Here is a 22899-nt window from a genome sequence, read left to right as displayed (position 1 = left end):
TTGGCAATCACCCATGCAGCCGACTTTTCCGACTTTACACGACGCTCACGCTAGTGACAGCCTTACTTATAGTTCGACGTCGCGCCAAAGCGAATGAGCACATTTCGCCTACGGCTTAGGCCGCTCTCCTAGTGTGGCTGCTATGTGTCTGCAGGCAGCGAGGGGCTGCAAGCTTCCTGTGTTCGCACCTATATCACCTGTGCTTGCTTGTCAGAGACAGACTATCGCAAAACATTCAACTCACTCCATGAAGTGATTGCTACGGCATCTGTTATCAGCAGTCACAACCAGCAACACCAGTAGCAGCCGACTGCACGCAAAGAATGGGAACGTGCAGTGGGATTTACGTGAACTCGGCGCAAGGCAGATCTTTCCGACGTAGGCTTGAGAATCTTATGGGAACATTTGTACTGTTTCTAAGTTAAGTGTAGGTGTGCGAGGTGGGTGCTTCCTGCGCACAAATAAAAGAAGGTTTGCCAATTGTGGATGCTAATCGTTCGCTTGTATCTGCCTAGACACCTATGCTGGTTGGGAATTATTCCACTTGCATGGCAAGGTGCGCATGTAGGAGTGTTAAAAATTCTGGAGGCGCTGGGTATCGATCCCAGTACTTCTCGCACACTAAGCGAGCGCTCTACCATCTGAGCTACGCCCACCGCCCCGTTGACTAATAGTGCTACATACAGCCACATCAACGTCACAGACCCTTACACTCCCATTATTCCGCAGACAAACACTACTCTCTATGTATCAGTGAGGGTGTCTTTCAGGTTTCGTGCATTCTGTATCGAATCGTAGTTGGCCACATTAAGAGTGGCACGCATAACGTCGAAAGTAGAATTCGGACACCGCTCTGAGTAAGACGAACGTGTTGTCCACTCTCTAGGCTTCAATGACGTTAAGCCGTGATACCTAAGACAGATCTGCACTCGATGACACCACGATAACAGCCGGTCACCACACTTACATCTTGCTCTCCTTATAACAGTATACATCTTATCAGTCTGTGACGCTGGTTTTGCAACTTCTTGCGTCCCTTTATGTTCGCCGCGACCAACACTTACCATGCACTGACCACAAAACATGGAGGAGCTGGAGATTGAACCCGAGACCTTTCACACGCTAAGCGAACGATCTGCCAACTGAGCTACGCCTGCACACACGACCAAGCCTGGCTATTCTCCATTCTTTGGGACTCTGATGTGCACGGACACGTTGGTTGGTTGGTTTGTAGCGGCGAAGGTACCAGAGTACAAAGGCGCGGACACGTTCATATACACAAGAGTTCCAAGTAGTTTCGATACTCTGGTATTACGAATGCAAATTCCGTCAGTTTTTCACGTCCTAAATGGAAAGGGCGGTCACAAATTGGTCCATTTCACTCCTTGTCGACAATCACACAGCACCTGAGGTAACAAGCACATCTCGAGCCCCATTGTGCTCTCCATTGTTCATGCCAACTCAGTGCCTCGCTCTTTGCTACTGTGTAAAACTCTTGTCGTCCAACTGCAAGACACTGGGACACAACCAGTTTCCGCGTCTCCATTGCACTGATCATACTGCGAAACGCTCCCCAAACTTGGCAATCACCCATGCAGCCGACTTTTCCGACTTTACACGACGCTCACGCTAGTGACAGCCTTACTTATAGTTCGACGTCGCGCCAAAGCGAATGAGCACTTTTCGCCTACGGCTTAGGCCGCTCTCCTAGTGTGGCTGCTCTGTGTCTGCAGGCAGCGAGGGGCTGCAAGCTTCCTGTGTTCGCACCTATATCACCTGTGCTTGCTTGTCAGAGACAGACAATCGCAAAACATTCAACTCACTCCATGAAGTGATTGCTACGGCATCTGTTATCAGCAGTCACAACCAGCAACACCAGTAGCAGCCGACTGCACGCAAAGAATGGGAACGTGCAGTGGGATTTACGTGAACTCGGCGCAAGGCAGATCTTTCCGACGTAGGCTTGAGAATCTTATGGGAACATTTGTACTGTTTCTAAGTTAAGTGTAGGTGTGCGAGGTGGGTGCTTCCTGCGCACGAATAAAAGAACGCTTGCCAATTGTGGATGCTAATCGTTCGCTTGTATCTGCCTAGACACCTCTGCTGGTTGGGAATTATTCCACTTGCATGGCAAGGTGCGCATGTAGGAGTGTTAAAAATTCTGGAGGCGCTGGGTATCGATCCCAGTACCTCTCGCACACTAAGCGAGCGCTCTACCATCTTTGCTACGCCCACCCCCCCGTTGACTAATAGTGCTACATACACCCTCATCAACGTCACAGACCCATACACTCCCATTATTCCGCAGACAAACACTACTCTCTATGTATCAGTGAGGGTGTCTTTCAGGTTTCGTGCATTCTGTATCGAATCGTAGTTGGCCACATTAAGAGTGGCACGCATAACGTCGAAAGTAGAATTCGGACACCGCTCTGAGTAAGACGAACGTGTTGTCCACTCTCTAGGCTTCAATGACGTTAAGCCGTGATACCTAAGACAGATCTGCACTCGATGACACCACGATAACAGCCGGTCACCACACTTACATCTTGCTCTCCTTATAACAGTATACATCATATCAGTCTGTGACGCTGGTTTTGCAACTTCTTGCGTCCCTTTATGTTCGCCGCGACCAACACTTACCATGCACTGACCACAAAACATGGAGGAGCCGGAGCTTGAACCCGAGACCTTTCACACGCTAAGCGAACGATCTGCCAACTGAGCTACGCCTGCACACACGACCAAGCCTGGCTATTCTCCATTCTTTGGGACTCTGATGTGCACGGACACGTTGGTTGGTTGGTTTGTAGCGGCGAAGGTACCAGAGTACAAAGGCGCGGACACGTTCATATACACAAGAGTTCCAAGTAGTTTCGATACTCTGGTATTACGAATGCAAATTCCGTCAGTTTTTCACGTCCTAAATGGAAAGGGCGGTCACAAATTGGTCCATTTCACTCCTTGTCGACAATCACACAGCACCTGAGGTAACAAGCACATCTCGAGCCCCATTGTGCTCTCCATTGTTCATGCCAACTCAGTGCCTCGCTCTTTGCTACTGTGTAAAACTCTTGTCGTCCAACTGCAAGACACTGGGACACAACCAGTTTCCGCGTCTCCATTGCACTGATCATACTGCGAAACGCTCCCCAAACTTGGCAATCACCCATGCAGCCGACTTTTCCGACTTTACACGACGCTCACGCTAGTGACAGCCTTACTTATAGTTCGACGTCGCGCCAAAGCGAATGAGCACTTTTCGCCTACGGCTTAGGCCGCTCTCCTAGTGTGGCTGCTCTGTGTCTGCAGGCAGCGAGGGGCTGCAAGCTTCCTGTGTTCGCACCTATATCACCTGTGCTTGCTTGTCAGAGACAGACTATCGCAAAACATTCAACTCACTCCATGAAGTGATTGCTACGGCATCTGTTATCAGCAGTCACAACCAGCAACACCAGGAGCAGCCGACTGCACGCAAAGAATGGGAACGTGCAGTGGGATTTACGTGAACTCGGCGCAAGGCAGATCTTTCCGACGTAGGCTTGAGAATCTTATGGGAACATTTGTACTGTTTCTAAGTTAAGTGTAGGTGTGCGAGGTGGGTGCTTCCTGCGCACAAATAAAAGAAGGTTTGCCAATTGTGGATGCTAATCGTTCGCTTGTATCTGCCTAGACACCTATGCTGATTGGGAATTATTCCACTTGCATGGCAAGGTGCGCATGTAGGAGTGTTAAAAATTCTGGAGGCGCTGGGTATCGATCCCAGTACCTCTCGCACACTAAGCGAGCGCTCTACCATCTGAGGTTCCCCCCCCCCCCCCCCCCCGTTGGCTAATAGTGCTACATACAGCCACATCAACGTCACAGACCCTTACACTCCCAGTAATCCGCAGACAAACACTACTCTCTATGTATCAGTGAGGGTGTCTTTCAGGTTTCGTGCATTCTGTATCGAATCGTAGTTGGCCACATTAAGAGTGGCACGCATAACGTCGAAAGTAGAATTCGGACACCGCTCTGAGTAAGACGAACGTGTTGTCCACTCTCTAGGCTTCAATGACGTTAAGCCGTGATACCTAAGACAGATCTGCACTCGATGACACCACGATAACAGCCTGTCACCACACTTACATCTTGCTCTCCTTATAACAGTATACATCATATCAGTCTGTGACGCTGGTTTTGCAACTTCTTGCGTCCCTTTATGTTCGCCGCGACCAACACTTACCATGCACTGACCACAAAACATGGAGGAGCCGGAGCTTGAACCCGAGACCTTTCACACGCTAAGCGAACGATCTGCCAACTGAGCTACGCCTGCACACACGACCAAGCCTGGCTATTCTCCATTCTTTGGGACTCTGATGTGCACGGACACGTTGGTTGGTTGGTTTGTAGCGGCGAAGGTACCAGAGTACAAAGGCGCGGACACGTTCATATACACAAGAGTTCCAAGTAGTTTCGATACTCTGGTATTACGAATGCAAATTCCGTCAGTTTTTCACGTCCTAAATGGAAAGGGCGGTCACAAATTGGTCCATTTCACTCCTTGTCGACAATCACACAGCACCTGAGGTAACAAGCACATCTCGAGCCCCATTGTGCTCTCCATTGTTCATGCCAACTCAGTGCCTCGCTCTTTGCTACTGTGTAAAACTCTTGTCGTCCAACTGCAAGACACTGGGACACAACCAGTTTCCGCGTCTCCATTGCACTGATCATACTGCGAAACGCTCCCCAAACTTGGCAATCACCCATGCAGCCGACTTTTCCGACTTTACACGACGCTCACGCTAGTGACAGCCTTACTTATAGTTCGACGTCGCGCCAAAGCGAATGAGCACTTTTCGCCTACGGCTTAGGCCGCTCTCCTAGTGTGGCTGCTCTGTGTCTGCAGGCAGCGAGGGGCTGCAAGCTTCCTGTGTTCGCACCTATATCACCTGTGCTTGCTTGTCAGAGACAGACTATCGCAAAACATTCAACTCACTCCATGAAGTGATTGCTACGGCATCTGTTATCAGCAGTCACAACCAGCAACACCAGGAGCAGCCGACTGCACGCAAAGAATGGGAACGTGCAGTGGGATTTACGTGAACTCGGCGCAAGGCAGATCTTTCCGACGTAGGCTTGAGAATCTTATGGGAACATTTGTACTGTTTCTAAGTTAAGTGTAGGTGTGCGAGGTGGGTGCTTCCTGCGCACGAATAAAAGAACGCTTGCCAATTGTGGATGCTAATCGTTCGCTTGTATCTGCCTAGACACCTCTGCTGGTTGGGAATTATTCCACTTGCATGGCAAGGTGCGCATGTAGGAGTGTTAAAAATTCTGGAGGCGCTGGGTATCGATCCCAGTACCTCTCGCACACTAAGCGAGCGCTCTACCATCTGAGCTACGCCCCCCCCCGTTGACTAATAGTGCTACATACAGCCACATCAACGTCACAGACCCTTACACTCCCAGTATTCCGCAGACAAACACTACTCTCTATGTATCAGTGAGGGTGTCTTTCAGGTTTCGTGCATTCTGTATCGAATCGTAGTTGGCCACATTAAGAGTGGCACGCATAACGTCGAAAGTAGAATTCGGACACCGCTCTGAGTAAGACGAACGTGTTGTCCACTCTCTAGGCTTCAATGACGTTAAGCCGTGATACCTAAGACAGATCTGCACTCGATGACACCACGATAACAGCCGGTCACCACACTTACATCTTGCTCTCCTTATAACAGTATACATCATATCAGTCTGTGACGCTGGTTTTGCAACTTCTTGCGTCCCTTTATGTTCGCCGCGACCAACACTTACCATGCACTGACCACAAAACATGGAGGAGCCGGAGCTTGAACCCGAGACCTTTCACACGCTAAGCGAACGATCTGCCAACTGAGCTATGGCTGCACACACGACCAAGCCTGGCTATTCTCCATTCTTTGGGACTCTGATGTGCACGGACACGTTGGGTGGTTGGTTTGTAGCGGCGAAGGTACCAGAGTACAAAGGCGCGGACACGTTCATATACACAAGAGTTCCAAGTAGTTTCGATACTCTGGAATTACGAATGCAAATTCCGTCTGTTTTTCACGTCTTAAATGGAAAGGGCGGTCAAAAATTGGTCCATTTCACTCCTTGTCGACAATCACACAGCACCTGAGGTAACAAGCACATCTCGAGCCCCATTGTGCTCTCCATTGTTCATGCCAACTCAGTGCCTCGCTCTTTGCTACTGTGTAAAACTCTTGTCGTCCAACTGCAAAACACTGGGACACAACCAGTTTCCGCGTCTCCATTGCACTGATCATACTGCGAAACGCTCCCCAAACTTGGCAATCACCCATGCAGCCGACTTTTCCGACTTTACACGACGCTCACGCTAGTGACAGCCTTACTTATAGTTCGACGTCGCGCCAAAGCGAATGAGCACTTTTCGCCTACGGCTTAGGCCGCTCTCCTAGTGTGGCTGCTCTGTGTCTGCAGGCAGCGAGGGGCTGCAAGCTTCCTGTGTTCGCACCTATATCACCTGTGCTTGCTTGTCAGAGACGGACTATCGCAAAACATTCAACTCACTCCATGAAGTGATTGCTACGGCATCTGTTATCAGCAGTCACAACCAGCAACACCAGGAGCAGCCGACTGCACGCAAAGAATGGGAACGTGCAGTGGGATTTACGTGAACTCGGCGCAAGGCAGATCTTTCCGACGTAGGCTTGAGAATCTTATGGGAACATTTGTACTGTTTCTAAGTTAAGTGTAGGTGTGCGAGGTGGGTGCTTCCTGCGCACAAATAAAAGAAGGTTTGCCAATTGTGGATGCTAATCGTTCGCTTGTATCTGCCTAGACACCTATGCTGGTTGGGAATTATTCCACTTGCATGGCAAGGTGCGCATGTAGGAGTGTTAAAAATTCTGGAGGCGCTGGGTATCGATCCCAGTATCTCTCGCACACTAAGCGAGCGCTCTACCATCTGAGCTACGCCCACCCCCCCGTTGACTAATAGTGCTTCATACAGCCACATCAACGTCACAGACCCTTACACTCCCATTATTCCGCAGACAAACACTACTCTCTATGTATCAGTGAGGGTGTCTTTCAGGTTTCGTGCATTCTGTATCGAATCATAGTTGGCCACAAGAAGAGTGGCACGCATAACGTCGAAAGTAGAATTCGGACACCGCTCTGAGTAAGACGAACGTGTTGTCCACTCTCTAGGCTTCAATGACGTTAAGCCGTGATACCTAAGACAGATCTGCACTCGATGACACCACGATAACAGCCGGTCACCACACTTACATCTTGCTCTCCTTATAACAGTATACATCATATCAGTCTGTGACGCTGGTTTTGCAACTTCTTGCGTCCCTTTATGTTCGCCGCGACCAACACTTACCATGCACTGACCACAAAACATGGAGGAGCCGGAGCTTGAACCCGAGACCTTTCACACGCTAAGCGAACAATCTGCCAACTGAGCTACGGCTGCACACACGACCAAGCCTGGCTATTCTCCATTCTTTGGGACTCTGATGTGCACGGACACGTTGGTTGGTTGGTTTGTAGCGGCGAAGGTACCAGAGTACAAAGGCGCGGACACGTTCATATACACAAGAGTTCCAAGTAGTTTCGATACTCTGGTATTACGAATGCAAATTCCGTCAGTTTTTCACGTCCTAAATGGAAAGGGCGGTCACAAATTGGTCCATTTCACTCCTTGTCGACAATCACACAGCACCTGAGGTAACAAGCACATCTCGAGCCCCATTGTGCTCTCCATTGTTCATGCCAACTCAGTGCCTCGCTCTTTGCTACTGTGTAAAACTCTTGTCGTCCAACTGCAAAACACTGGGACACAACAAGTTTCCGCGTCTCCATTGCACTGATCGTACTACGAAACGCTCCCCAAACTTGGCAATCACCCATGCAGATGACTTTTCCGACTTCACGCAACGCTCACGCTAGTGACAGCCTTATTTACAGTTCGACGTCGCGCCAAAGCGAATGAGCACATTTCGCCTACGGCTTAGGCCGCTCTCCTAGTGTGGCTGCTCTGTGTCTGCAGGCAGCGAGGGGCTGCAAGCTTCCTGTGTTCGCACCTATATCACCTGTGCTTGCTTGTCAGAGACAGACAATCGCAAAACATTCAACTCACTCCATGAAGTTATTGCTACGGCATCTGTTATCAGCAGTCACAACCAGCAACACCAGTAGCAGCCGACTGCACGCAAAGAATGGGAACGTGCAGTGGGATTTACGTGAACTCGGCGCAAGGCAGATCTTTCCGACGTAGGCTTGAGAATCTTATGGGAACATTTGTACTGTTTCTAAGTTAAGTGTAGGTGTGCGAGGTGGGTGCTTCCTGCGCACGAATAAAAGAACGCTTGCCAATTGTGGATGGTAATCGTTCGCTTGTATCTGCCTAGACACCTCTGCTGGTTGGGAATTATTCCACTTGCATGGCAAGGTGCGCATGTAGGAGTGTTAAAAATTCTGGAGGCGCTGGGTATCGATCCCAGTACCTCTCGCACACTAAGCGAGCGCTCTACCATCTGAGCTACGCCCACCCCCCCCGTTGACTAACAGTGCTACATACAGCCACATCAACGTCACAGACCCTTACACTCCCAGTATTCCGCAGACAAACACTACTCTCTATGTATCAGTGAGGGTGTCTTTCAGGTTTCGTGCATTCTGTATCGAATCGTAGTTGGCCACATTAAGAGTGGCACGCATAACGTCGAAAATAGAATTCGGACACCGCTCTGAGTAAGACGAACGTGTTGTCCACTCTCTAGGCTTCAATGACGTTAAGCCGTGATACCTAAGACAGATCTGCACTCGATGACACCACGATAACAGCCGGTCACCACACTTACATCTTGCTCTCCTTATAACAGTATACATCATATAAGTCTGTGACGCTGGTTTTGCAACTTCTTGCGTCCCTTTATGTTCGCCGCGACCAACACTTACCATGCACTGACCACAAAACATGGAGGAGCCGGAGCTTGAACCCGAGAAATTTCACACGCTAAGCGAACGATCTGCCAACTGAGCTACGGCTGCACACACGACCAAGCCTGGCTATTCTCCATTCTTTGGGACTCTGATGTGCACGGACACGTTGGTTGGTTGGTTTGTAGCGGCGAAGGTACCAGACTACAAAGGCGCGGACACGTTCATATACACAAGAGTTCCAAGTAGTTTCGATACTCTGGTATTACGAATGCAAATTCCGTCTGTTTTTCACGTCTTAAATGGAAAGGGCGGTCACAAATTGGTCCATTTCACTCCTTGTCGACAATCACACAGCACCTGAGGTAACAAGCACATCTCGAGCCCCATTGTGCTCTCCATTGTTCATGCCAACTAAGTGCCTCGCTCTTTGCTACTGTGTAAAACTCTTGTCGTCCAACTGCAAAACACTGGGACACAACCAGTTTCCGCGTCTCCATTGCACTGATCATACAGCGAAACGCTCCCCAAACTTGGCAATCACCCATGCAGCCGACTTTTCCGACTTTACACGACGCTCACGCTAGTGACAGTCTTACTTATAGTTCGACGTCGCGCCAAAGCGAATGAGCACATTTCGCCTACGGTTTAGGCCGCTCTCCTAGTGTGGCTGCTCTGTGTCTGCAGGCAGCGAGGGGCTGCAAGCTTCCTGTGTTCGCACCTATATCACCTGTGCTTGCTTGTCAGAGACAGACTATCGCAAAACATTCAACTCACTCCATGAAGTGATTGCTACGGCATCTGTTATCAGCAGTCACAACCAGCAACACCAGTAGCAGCCGACTGCAAGCAAAGAATGGGAACGTGCAGAGGGATTTACGTGAACTCGGCGCAAGGCAGATCTTTCCGACGTAGGCTTGAGAATCTTATGGGAACATTTGTACTGTTTCTAAGTTAAGTGTAGGTGTGCGAGGTGGGTGCTTCCTGCGCACGAACAAAAGAACGCTTGCCAATTGTGGATGGTAATCGCTCGCTTGTATCTGCCTAGACACCTCTGCTGGTTGGGAATTATTCCTCTTGCATTGCAAGGTGCGCATGTAGGAGTGTTAAAAATTCTGGAGGCGCTGGGTATCGATCCCATTACCTCTCGCACACTAAGCGAGCGCTCTACCATCTGAGCTACGCCCACCCCCCGTTGACTAATAGTGCTACATACAGCCACATCAACGTCACAGACCCTTACACTCCCATTATTCCGCAGACAAACACTACTCTCTATGTATCAGTGAGGGTGTCTTTCAGGTTTCGTGCATTCTGTATCGTATCGTAGTTGGCCACATTAAGAGTGGCACGCATAACGTCGAAAATAGAATTCGGACACCGCTCTGAGTAAGACGAACGTGTTGTCCACTCTCTAGGCTTCAATGACGTTAAGCCGTGATACCTAAGACAGATCTGCACTCGATGACACCACGATAACAGCCGGTCACCACACTTACATCTTGCTCTCCTTATAACAGTATACATCATATCAGTCTGTGACGCTGGTTTTGCAACTTCTTGCGTCCCTTTATGTTCGCCGCGACCAACACTTACCATGCACTGACCACAAAACATGGAGGAGCCGGAGCTTGAACCCGAGACCTTTCACACGCTAAGCGAACGATCTGCCAACTGAGCTACGGCTGTACACACGACCAAGCCTGGCTATTCTCCATTCTTTGGGACTCTGATGTGCACGGACACGTTGGTTGGTTGGTTTGTAGCGGCGAAGGTACCAGAGTACAAAGGCGCGGACACGTTCATATACACAAGAGTTCCAAGTAGTTTCGATACTCTGGTATTACGAATGCAAATTCCGTCTGTTTTTCACGTCTTAAATGGAAAGGGCGGTCACAAATTGGTCCATTTCACTCCTTGTCGACAATCACACAGCACCTGAGGTAACAAGCACATCTCGAGCCCCATTGTGCTCTCCATTGTTCATGCCAACTAAGTGCCTCGCTCTTTGCTACTGTGTAAAACTCTTGTCGTCCAACTGCAAAACACTGGGACACAACCAGTTTCCGCGTCTCCATTGCACTGATCATACTGCGAAACGCTCCCCAAACTTGGCAATCACCCATGCAGCCGACTTTTCCGACTTTACACGACGCTCACGCTAGTGACAGCCTTACTTATAGTTCGACGTCGCGCCAAAGCGAATGAGCACATTTCGCCTACGGTTTAGGCCGCTCTCCTAGTGTGGCTGCTCTGTGTCTGCAGGCAGCGAGGGGCTGCAAGCTTCCTGTGTTCGCACCTATATCACCTGTGCTTGCTTGTCAGAGACAGACTATCGCAAAACATTCAACTCACTCCATGAAGTGATTGCTACGGCATCTGTTATCAGCAGTCACAACCAGCAACACCAGTAGCAGCCGACTGCAAGCAAAGAATGGGAACGTGCAGAGGGATTTACGTGAACTCGGCGCAAGGCAGATCTTTCCGACGTAGGCTTGAGAATCTTATGGGAACATTTGTACTGTTTCTAAGTTAAGTGTAGGTGTGCGAGGTGGGTGCTTCCTGCGCACGAATAAAAGAACGCTTGCCAATTGTGGATGGTAATCGTTCGCTTGTATCTGCCTAGACACCTCTGCTGGTTGGGAATTATTCCTCTTGCATTGCAAGGTGCGCATGTAGGAGTGTTAAAAATTCTGGAAGCGCCGGGTATCGATCCCAGTACCTCTCGCACACTAAGCGAGCGCTCTACCATCTGAGCTACGCCCACCCCCCCGTTGACTAATAGTGCTACATACAGCCACATCAACGTCACAGACCCTTACACTCCCATTATTCCGCAGACAAACACTACTCTCTATGTATCAGTGAGGGTGTCTTTCAGGTTTCGTGCATTCTGTATCGAATCGTAGTTGGCCACATTAAGAGTGGCACGCATAACGTCGAAAGTAGAATTGGGACACCGCTCTGAGTAAGACGAACGTGTTGTCCACTCTCTAGGCTTCAATGACGTTAAGCCGTGATACCTAAGACAGATCTGCACTCGATGACACCACGATAACAGCCGGTCACCACACTTACATCTTGCTCTCCTTATAACAGTATACATCATATCAGTATGTGACGCTGGTTTTGCAACTTCTTGCGTCCCTTTATGTTCGCCGCGACCAACACTTACCATGCACTGACCACAAACCATGGAGGAGCCGGAGCTTGAACCCGAGACCTTTCACACGCTAAGCGAACGATCTGCCAACTGAGCTACGGCTGCACACACGACCAAGCCTGGCTATTCTCCATTCTTTGGGACTCTGATGTGCACGGACACGTTGGTTGGTTGGTTTGTAGCGGCGAAGGTACCAGAGTACAAAGGCGCGGACACGTTCATATACACAAGAGTTCCAAGTAGTTTCGATACTCTGGTATTACGAATGCAAATTCCGTCTGTTTTTCACGTCTTAAATGGAAAGGGCGGTCACAAATTGGTCCATTTCACTCCTTGTCGACAATCACACAGCACCTGAGGTAACAAGCACATCTCGAGCCCCATTGTGCTCTCCATTGTTCATGCCAACTAAGTGCCTCGCTCTTTGCTACTGTGTAAAACTCTTGTCGTCCAACTGCAAAACACTGGGACACAACCAGTTTCCGCGTCTCCATTGCACTGATCATACTGCGAAACGCTCCCCAAACTTGGCAATCACCCATGCAGCCGACTTTTCCGACTTTACACGACGCTCACGCTAGTGACAGCCTTACTTATAGTTCGACGTCGCGCCAAAGCGAATGAGCACATTTCGCCTACGGTTTAGGCCGCTCTCCTAGTGTGGCTGCTCTGTGTCTGCAGGCAGCGAGGGGCTGCAAGCTTCCTGTGTTCGCACCTATATCACCTGTGCTTGCTTGTCAGAGACAGACTATCGCAAAACATTCAACTCACTCCATGAAGTGATTGCTACGGCATCTGTTATCAGCAGTCACAACCAGCAACACCAGTAGCAGCCGACTGCAAGCAAAGAATGGGAACGTGCAGAGGGATTTACGTGAACTCGGCGCAAGGCAGATCTTTCCGACGTAGGCTTGAGAATCTTATGGGAACATTTGTACTGTTTCTAAGTTAAGTGTAGGTGTGCGAGGTGGGTGCTTCCTGCGCACGAATAAAAGAACGCTTGCCAATTGTGGATGGTAATCGTTCGCTTGTATCTGCCTAGACACCTCTGCTGGTTGGGAATTATTCCTCTTGCATTGCAAGGTGCGCATGTAGGAGTGTTAAAAATTCTGGAGGCGCTGGGTATCGATCCCAGTACCTCTCGCACACTAAGCGAGCGCTCTACCATCTGAGCTACGCCCACCCCATGTTGACTAATAGTGCTACATACAGCCACATCAACGTCACAGACCCTTACACTCCCATTATTCCGCAGACAAACACTACTCTCTATGTATCAGTGAGGGTGTCTTTCAGGTTTCGTGCATTCTGTATCGAATCGTAGTTGGCCACATTAAGAGTGGCACGCATAACGTCGAAAATAGAATTCGGACACCGCTCTGAGTAAGACGAACGTGTTGTCCACTCTCTAGGCTTCAATGACGTTAAGCCGTGATACCTAAGACAGATCTGCACTCGATGACACCACGATAACAGCCGGTCACCACACTTACATCTTGCTCTCCTTATAACAGTATACATCATATCAGTCTGTGACGCTGGTTTTGCAACTTCTTGCGTCCCTTTATGTTCGCCGCGACCAACACTTACCATGCACTGACCACAAAACATGAAGGAGCCGGAGCTTGAACCCGAGACCTTTCACACGCTAAGCGAACGATCTGCCAACTGAGCTACGGCTGCACACACGACCAAGCCTGGCTATTCTCCATTCTTTGGTACTCTGATGTGCACGGACACGTTGGTTGGTTGGTTTGTAGCGGCGAAGCTACCAGAGTACAAAGGCGCGGACACGTTCATATACACAAGAGTTCCAAGTAGTTTCGATACTCTGGTATTACGAATGCAAATTCCGTCTGTTTTTCACGTCTTAAATGGAAAGGGCGGTCACAAATTGGTCCATTTCACTCCTTGTCGACAATCACACAGCACCTGAGGTAACAAGCACATCTCGAGCCCCATTGTGCTCTCCATTGTTCATGCCAACTAAGTGCCTCCCTCTTTGCTACTGTGTAAAACTCTTGTCGTCCAACTGCAAAACACTGGGACACAACCAGTTTCCGCGTCTCCATTGCACTGATCATACAGCGAAACGCTCCCCAAACTTGGCAATCACCCATGCAGCCGACTTTTCCGACTTTACACGACGCTCACGCAACGCTCACGCTAGTGACAGCCTTACTTATAGTTCGACGTCGCGCCAAAGCGAATGAGCACATTTCGCCTACGGCTTAGGCCGCTCTCCTAGTGTGGCTGCTCTGTGTCTGCAGGCAGCGAGGGGCTGCAAGCTTCCTGTGTTCGCACCTATATCACCTGTGCTTGCTTGTCAGAGACAGACTATCGCAAAACATTCAACTCACTCCATGAAGTGATTGCTACGGCATCTGTTATCAGCAGTCACAACCAGCAACACCAGTAGCAGCCGACTGCACGCAAAGAATGGGAACGTGCAGTGGGATTTACGTGAACTCGGCGCAAGGCAGATCTTTCCGACGTAGGCTTGAGAATCTTATGGGAACATTTGTACTGTTTCTAAGTTAAGTGTAGGTGTGCGAGGTGGGTGCTTCCTGCGCACGAATAAAAGAATGCTTGCCAATTGTGGATGCTAATCGTTCGCTTGTATCTGCCTAGACACCTCTGCTGGTTGGGAATTATTCCTCTTGCATGGCAAGGTGCGCATGTAGGAGTGTTAAAAATTCTGGAGGCGCTGGGTATCGATCCCAGCACCTCTCGCACACTAAGCGAGCGCTCTACCATCTGAGCTACGCCCACCCCCCCGTTGACTAATAGTGCTACATACAGCCACATCAACGTCACAGACCCTTACACTCCCATTATTCCGCAGACAAACACTACTGTCTATGTATCAGTGAGGGTGTCTTTCAGGTTTCGTGCATTCTGTATCGAATCGTAGTTGGCCACATTAAGAGTGGCACGCATAACGTCGAAAGTAGAATTCGGACACCGCTCTGAGTAAGACGAACGTGTTGTCCACTCTCTAGGCTTCAATGACGTTAAGCCGTGATACCTAAGACAGATCTGCACTCGATGACACCACGATAACAGCCGGTCACCACACTTACATCTTGCTCTCCTTATAACAGTATACATCATATCAGTCTGTGACGCTGGTTTTGCAACTTCTTGCGTCCCTTTATGTTCGCCGCGACCAACACTTACATTGCACTGACCACAAAACATGGAGTAGCCGGAGCTTGAACCCGAGACCTTTCACACGCTAAGCGAACGATCTGCCAACTGAGCTACGGCTGCACACACGACCAAGCCTGGTTATTTTCCATTCTTTGGGACTCTGATGTGCACGGACACGTTGGTTGGTTGGTTTGTAGCGGCGAAGGTACCAGAGTACAAAGGCGCGGACACGTTCATATACACAAGAGTTCCAAGTAGTTTCGATACTCTGGTATTACGAATGCAAATTCCGTCTGTTTTTCACGTCTTAAATGGAAAGGGCGGTCACAAATTGGTCCATTTCACTCCTTCTCGACAATCACACAGCACCTGAGGTAACAAGCACATCTCGAGCCCCATTGTGCTCTCCATTGTTCATGCCAACTCAGTGCCTCGCTCTTTGCTACTGTGTAAAACTCTTGTCGTCCAACTGCAAAACACTGGGACACAACCAGTTTCCGCGTCTCCATTGCACTGATCATACTGCGAAACGCTCCCCAAACTTGGCAATCACCCATGCAGCCGACTTTACACGACGCTCACGCAACGCTCACGCTAGTGACAGCCTTACTTATAGTTCGACGTCGCGCCAAAGCGAATGAGCACATTTCGCCTACGGTTTAGGCCGCTCTCCTAGTGTGGCTGCTCTGTGTCTGCAGGCAGCGAGGGGCTGCAAGCTTCCTGTGTTCGCACCTATATCACCTGTGCTTGCTTGTCAGAGACAGACTATCGCAAAACATTCAACTCACTCCATGAAGTGATTGCTACGGCATCTGTTATCAGCAGTCACAACCAGCAACACCTGTAGCAGCCGACTGCACGCAAAGAATGGGAACGTGCAGTGGGATTTACGTGAACTCGGCGCAAGGCAGATCTTTCTGACGTAGGCTTGAGAATCTTATGGGAACATTTGTACTGTTTGTAAGTTAAGTGTAGGTGTGCGAGGTGGGTGCTTCCTGCGCACGAATAAAAGAACGCTTGCCAATTGTGGATGCTAATCGTTCGCTTGTATCTGCCTAGACACTTCTGCTCGTTGGGAATTATTCCTCTTGCATGGCAAGGTGCGCATGTAGGAGTGTTAAAAATTCTGGAGGCGCTGGGTATCGATCCCAGTACCTCTCGCACACTAAGCGAGCGCTCTACCATCTGAGCTACACCCACCCCCCCGTTGACTAATAGTGCTACATACAGCCACATCAACGTCACAGACCCTTACACTCCCATTATTCCGCAGACAAACACTACTCTCTATGTATCAGTGAGGGTGTCTTTCAGGTTTCGTGCATTCTGTATCGAATCGTAGTTGGCCACATTAAGAGTGGCACGCATAACGTCGAAAGTAGAATTCGGACACCGCTCTGAGTAAGACGAACGTGTTGTCCACTCTCTAGGCTTCAATGACGTTAAGCCGTGATACCTAAGACAGATCTGCACTCGATGACACCACGATAACAGCCGGTCACCACACTTACGTCTTGCTCTCCTTATAACAGTATACATCATATCAGTCTGTGACGCTGGTTTTGCAACTTCTTGCGTCCCTTTATGTTCGCCGCGACCAACACTTACCATGCACTGACCACAAAACATGGAGGAGCCGGAGCTTGAACCCGAGACCTTTCACACGCTAAGCGAACGATCTGCCAACTGAGCTACGGCTGCACACACGACCAAGCCTGGCTATTCTCCATTCTTTGGGACTCTGATGTGCACGGACACGTTGGTTGGTTGGTTTGTAGCGGCGAAGGTACCAGAGTACAAAGGCGCGGACACGTTCATATACACAAGAGTTCCAAGTAGTTTCGATACTCTGGTATTACGAATGCAAATTCCGTCTGTTTTTCACGTCTTAAATGGAAAGGGCGCTCACAAATTGGTCCATTTCACTCCTTGTCGACAATCACACAGCACCTGAGGTAACAAGCACATCTCGAGCCCCATTGTGCTCTCCATTGTTCATGCCAACTCAGTGCCTCGCTCTTTGCTACTGTGTAAAACTCTTGTCGTCCAACTGCAAAACACTGGGACACAACCAGTTTCCGCGTCTCCATTGCACTGATCATACTGCGAAACGCTCCCCAAACTTGGCAATCACCCATGCAGCCGACTTTTCCGACTTTACACGACGCTCACGCTAGTGACAGCCTTACTTATAGTTCGACGTCGCGCCAAAGCGAATGAGCACATTTCGCCTACGGCTTAGGCCGCTCTCCTAGTGTGGCTGCTCTGTGTCTGCAGGCAGCGAGGGGCTGCAAGCTTCCTGTGTTCGCACCTGTATCACCTGTGCTTGCTTGTCAGAGACAGACTATCGCAAAACATTCAACTCACTCCATGAAGTGATTGCTACGGCATCTGTTATCAGCAGTCACAACCAGCAACACCAGTAGCAGCCGACTGCACGCAAAGAATGGGAACGTGCAGTGGGATTTACGTGAACTCGGCGAAAGGCAGATCTTTCCGACGTAGGCTTGAGAATCTTATGGGAACATTTGTACTGTTTCTAAGTTAAGTGTAGGTGTGCGAGGTGGGTGCTTCCTGCGCACGAACAAAAGAACGCTTGCCAATTGTGGATGCTAATCGTTCGCTTGTATCTGCCTAGACACCTCTGCTGGTTGGGAATTATTCCTCTTGCATGGCAAGGTGCGCATGTAAGAGTGTTAAAAATTCTGGAGGCGCTGGGTATCGATCCCAGTACCTCTCGCACACTAAACGAGCGCTCTACCATCTGAGCTACGCCCACCCCCCCGTTGACTAATAGTGCTACATACAGCCACATCAACGTCACAGACCCTTACACTCCCATTATTCCGCAGACAAACACTACTCTCTATGTATCAGTGAGGGTGTCTTTCAGGTTTCGTGCATTCTGTATCGAATCGTAGTTGGCCACATTAAGAGTGGCACGCATAACGTCGAAAGTAGAATTCGGACACCGCTCTGAGTAAGACGAACGTGTTGTCCACTCTCTAGGCTTCAATGACGTTAAGCCGTGATACCTAAGACAGATCTGCACTCGATGACACCACGATAACAGCCGGTTACCACACTTACATCTTGCTCTCCTTATAACAGTATACATCATATCAGTCTGTGACGCTGGTTTTGCAACTTCTTGCGTCCCTTTATGTTCGCCGCGAACAACACTTACCATGCACTGACCACAAAACATGGAGGAGCCGGAGCTTGAACCCGAGACCTTTCACACGCTAAGCGAACGATCTGCCAACTGAGCTACGGCTGCACACACGACCAAGCCTGGCTATTCTCCATTCTTTGGGACTCTGATGTGCACGGACACGTTGGTTGGTTGGTTTGTTTCACTCCTTGTCGACAATCACACAGCACCTGAGGTAACAAGCACATCTCGAGCCCCATTGTGCTCTCCATTGTTCATGCCAACTCAGTGCCTCGCTCTTTGCTACTGTGTAAAACTCTTGTCGTCCAACTGCAAAACACTGGGACACAACCAGTTTCCGCGTCTCCATTGCACTGATCATACTGCGAAACGCTCCCCAAACTTGGCAATCACCCATGCAGCCGACTTTTCCGACTTTACACGACGCTCACGCTAGTGACAGCCTTACTTATAGTTCGACGTCGCGCCAAAGCGAATGAGCACATTTCGCCTACGGCTTAGGCCGCTCTCCTAGTGTGGCTGCTCTGTGTCTGCAGGCAGCGAGGGGCTGCAAGCTTCCTGTGTTTGCACCTGTATCACCTGTGCTTGCTTGTCAGAGACAGACTATCGCAAAACATTCAACTCACTCCATGAAGTGATTGCTACGGCATCTGTTATCAGCAGTCACAACCAGCAACACCAGTTGCAGCCGACTGCACGCAAAGAATGGGAACGTGCAGTGGGATTTACGTGAACTCGGCGAAAGGCAGATCTTTCCGACGTAGGCTTGAGAATCTTATGGGAACATTTGTACTGTTTCTAAGTTAAGTGTAGGTGTGCGAGGTGGGTGCTTCCTGCGCACGAATAAAAGAACGCTTGCCAATTGTGGATGCTAATCGTTCGCTTGTATCTGCCTAGACACCTCTGCTGGTTGGGAATTATTCCTCTTGCATGGCAAGGTGCGCATGTAAGAGTGTTAAAAATTCTGGAGGCGCTGGGTATCGATCCCAGTACCTCTCGCACACTAAGCGAGCGCTCTACCATCTGAGCTACGCCCACCCCCCCGTTGACTAATAGTGCTACATACAGCCATATCAACGTCACAGACCCTTACACTCCCATTATTCCGCAGACAAACACTACTCTCTATGTATCAGTGAGGGTGTCTTTCAGGTTTCGTGCATTCTGTATCGAATCGTAGTTGGCCACATTAAGAGTGGCACGCATAACGTCGAAAGTAGAATTCGGACACCGCTCTGAGTAAGACGAACGTGTTGTCCACTCTCTAGGCTTCAATGACGTTAAGCCGTGATACCTAAGACAGATCTGCACTCGATGACACCACGATAACAGCCGGTTACCACACTTACATCTTGCTCTCCTTATAACAGTATACATCATATCAGTCTGTGACGCTGGTTTTGCAACTTCTTGCGTCCCTTTATGTTCGCCGCGACCAACACTTACCATGCACTGACCACGAAACATGGAGGAGCCGGAGCTTGAACCCGAGACCTTTCACACGCTAAGCGAACGATCTGCCAACTGAGCTACGGCTGCACACACGACCAAGCCTGGCTATTCTCCATTCTTTGGGACTCTGATGTGCACGGACACGTTGGTTGGTTGGTTTGTTTCACTCCTTGTCGACAATCACACAGCACCTGAGGTAACAAGCACATCTCGAGCCCCATTGTGCTCTCCATTGTTCATGCCAACTCAGTGCCTCGCTGTTTGCTACTGTGTAAAACTCTTGTCGTCCAACTGCAAAACACTGGGACACAACCAGTTTCCGCGTCTCCATTGCACTGATCATACTGCGAAACGCTCCCCAAACTTGGCAATCACCCATGCAGCCGACTTTTCCGACTTTACACGACGCTCACGCTAGTGACAGCCTTACTTATAGTTCGACGTCGCGCCAAAGCGAATGAGCACATTTCGCCTACGGCTTAGGCCGCTCTCCTAGTGTGGCTGCTCTGTGTCTGCAGGCAGCGAGGGGCTGCAAGCTTCCTGTGTTCGCACCTATATCACCTGTGCTTGCTTGTCAGAGACAGACTATCGCAAAACATTCAACTCACTCCATGAAGTGATTGCTACGGCATCTGTTATCAGCAGTCACAACCAGCAACACCAGTAGCAGCCGACTGCACGCAAAGAATGGGAACGTGCAGTGGGATTTACGTGAACTCGGCGAAAGGCAGATCTTTCCGACGTAGGCTTGAGAATCTTATGGGAACATTTGTACTGTTTCTAAGTTAAGTGTAGGTGTGCGAGGTGGGTGCTTCCTGCGCACGAATAAAAGAACGCTTGCCAATTGTGGATGCTAATCGTTCGCTTGTATCTGCCTAGACACCTCTGCTGGTTGGGAATTATTCCTCTTGCATGGTAAGGTGCGCATGTAGGAGTGTTAAAAATTCTGGAGGCGCTGGGTATCGATCCCAGTACCTCTCGCACACTAAGCGAGCGCTCTACCATCTGAGCTACGCCCACCCCCCCGTTGACTAATAGTGCTACATACAGCCACATCAACGTCACAGACCCTTACACTCCCATTATTCCGCAGACAAACACTACTCCCTATGTATCAGTGAGGGTGTCTTTCAGGTTTCGTGCATTCTGTATCGAATCGTAGTTGGCCACATTAAGAGTGGCACGCATAACGTCGAAAGTAGAATTTGGACACCGCTCTGAGTAAGACGAACGTGTTGTCCACTCTCTAGGCTTCAATGACGTTAAGCCGTGATACCTAAGACAGATCTGCACTCGATGACACCACGATAACAGCCGGTCACCACACTTACATCTTGCTCTCCTTATAACAGTATACATCATATCAGTCTGTGACGCTGGTTTTGCAACTTCTTGCGTCCCTTTATGTTCGCCGCGACCAACACTTACCATGCACTGACCACAAAACATGGAGGAGCCGGAGCTTGAACCCGAGACCTTTCACACGCTAAGCGAACGATCTGCCAACTGAGCTACGGCTGCACACACGACCAAGCCTGGCTATTCTCCATTCTTTGGGACTCTGATGTGCACGGACACGTTGGTTGGTTGGTTTGTAGCGGCGAAGGTACCAGAGTACAAAGGCGCGGACACGTTCATATACACAAGAGTTCCAAGTAGTTTCGATACTCTGGTATTACGAATGCAAATTCCGTCTGTTTTTCACGTCTTAAATGGAAAGGGCGGTCACAAATTGGTCCATTTCACTCCTTGTCGACAATCACACAGCACCTGAGGTAACAAGCACATCTCGAGCCCCATTGTGCTCTCCATTGTTCATGCCAACTCAGTGCCTCGCTCTTTGCTACTGTGTAAAACTCTTGTCGTCCAACTGCAAAACACTGGGACACAACCAGTTTCCGCGTCTCCATTGCACTGATCATACTGCGAAACGCTCCCCAAACTTGGCAATCACCCATGCAGCCGACTTTTCCGACTTTACACGACGCTCACGCTAGTGACAGCCTTACTTATAGTTCGACGTCGCGCCAAAGCGAATGAGCACATTTCGCCTACGGCTTAGGCCGCTCTCCTAGTGTGGCTGCTCTGTGTCTGCAGGCAGCGAGGGGCTGCAAGCTTCCTGTGTTCGCACCTATATCACCTGTGCTTGCTTGTCAGAGACAGACTATCGCAAAACATTCAACTCACTCCATGAAGTGATTGCTACGGCATCTGTTATCAGCAGTCACAACCAGCAACACCAGTAGCAGCCGACTGCACGCAAAGAATGGGAACGTGCAGTGGGATTTACGTGAACTCGGCGAAAGGCAGATCTTTCCGACGTAGGCTTGAGAATCTTATGGGAACATTTGTACTGTTTCTAAGTTAAGTGTAGGTGTGCGAGGTGGGTGCTTCCTGCGCACGAATAAAAGAACGCTTGCCAATTGTGGATGCTAATCGTTCGCTTGTATCTGCCTAGACACCTCTGCTGGTTGGGAATTATTCCTCTTGCATGGCAAGGTGCGCATGTAGGAGTGTTAAAAATTCTGGAGGCGCTGGGTATCGATCCCAGTACCTCTCGCACACCAAGCGAGCGCTCTACCATCTGAGCTACGCCCACACCCCCGTTGACTAATAGTGCTACATACAGCTACATCAACGTCACAGACCCTTACACTCCCATTTTTCCGCAGACAAACACTACTCCCTATGTATCAGTGAGGGTGTCTTTCAGGTTTCGTGCATTCTGTATCGAATCGTTGTTGGCCACATTAAGAGTGGCACGCATAACGTCGAAAGTAGAATTTGGACACCGCTCTGAGTAAGACGAACGTGTTGTCCACTCTCTAGGCTTCAATGACGTTAAGCCGTGATACCTAAGACAGATCTGCACTCGATGACACCACGATAACAGCCGGTCACCACACTTACATCTTGCTCTCCTTATAACAGTATACATCATATCAGTCTGTGACGCTGGTTTTGCAACTTCTTGCGTCCCTTTATGTTCGCCGCGACCAACACTTACCAT

At 49.6% G+C, this 22899-nt stretch overlaps 3 non-coding genes across 3 annotated transcripts; all 3 read right to left on the bottom strand.

Annotated features, from left to right (window-relative positions):
- Positions 1 to 5326: 5326 nt before the first annotated feature.
- Trnat-agu (transfer RNA threonine (anticodon AGU)) lies at positions 5327 to 5399 on the bottom strand. The gene has a single exon. It is a non-coding gene; the product is annotated as a tRNA-Thr (tRNA).
- Positions 5400 to 14808: 9409 nt separating this feature from the next.
- Positions 14809 to 14882, bottom strand: Trnat-agu (transfer RNA threonine (anticodon AGU)). Its single transcript has one exon. It is a non-coding gene; the product is annotated as a tRNA-Thr (tRNA).
- A 7533-nt stretch (positions 14883 to 22415) lies between these two features.
- On the bottom strand, positions 22416 to 22488 carry Trnat-ggu (transfer RNA threonine (anticodon GGU)). Its single transcript has one exon. It is a non-coding gene; the product is annotated as a tRNA-Thr (tRNA).
- Positions 22489 to 22899: the final 411 nt, after the last annotated feature.

Source organism: Schistocerca gregaria, unplaced genomic scaffold (genome assembly GCF_023897955.1).
Source record: "Schistocerca gregaria isolate iqSchGreg1 unplaced genomic scaffold, iqSchGreg1.2 ptg000156l, whole genome shotgun sequence".
NCBI classification, from domain to species: domain Eukaryota; kingdom Metazoa; phylum Arthropoda; class Insecta; order Orthoptera; family Acrididae; genus Schistocerca; species Schistocerca gregaria.
This window is presented reverse-complemented; position numbering and strand designations above follow the sequence as displayed.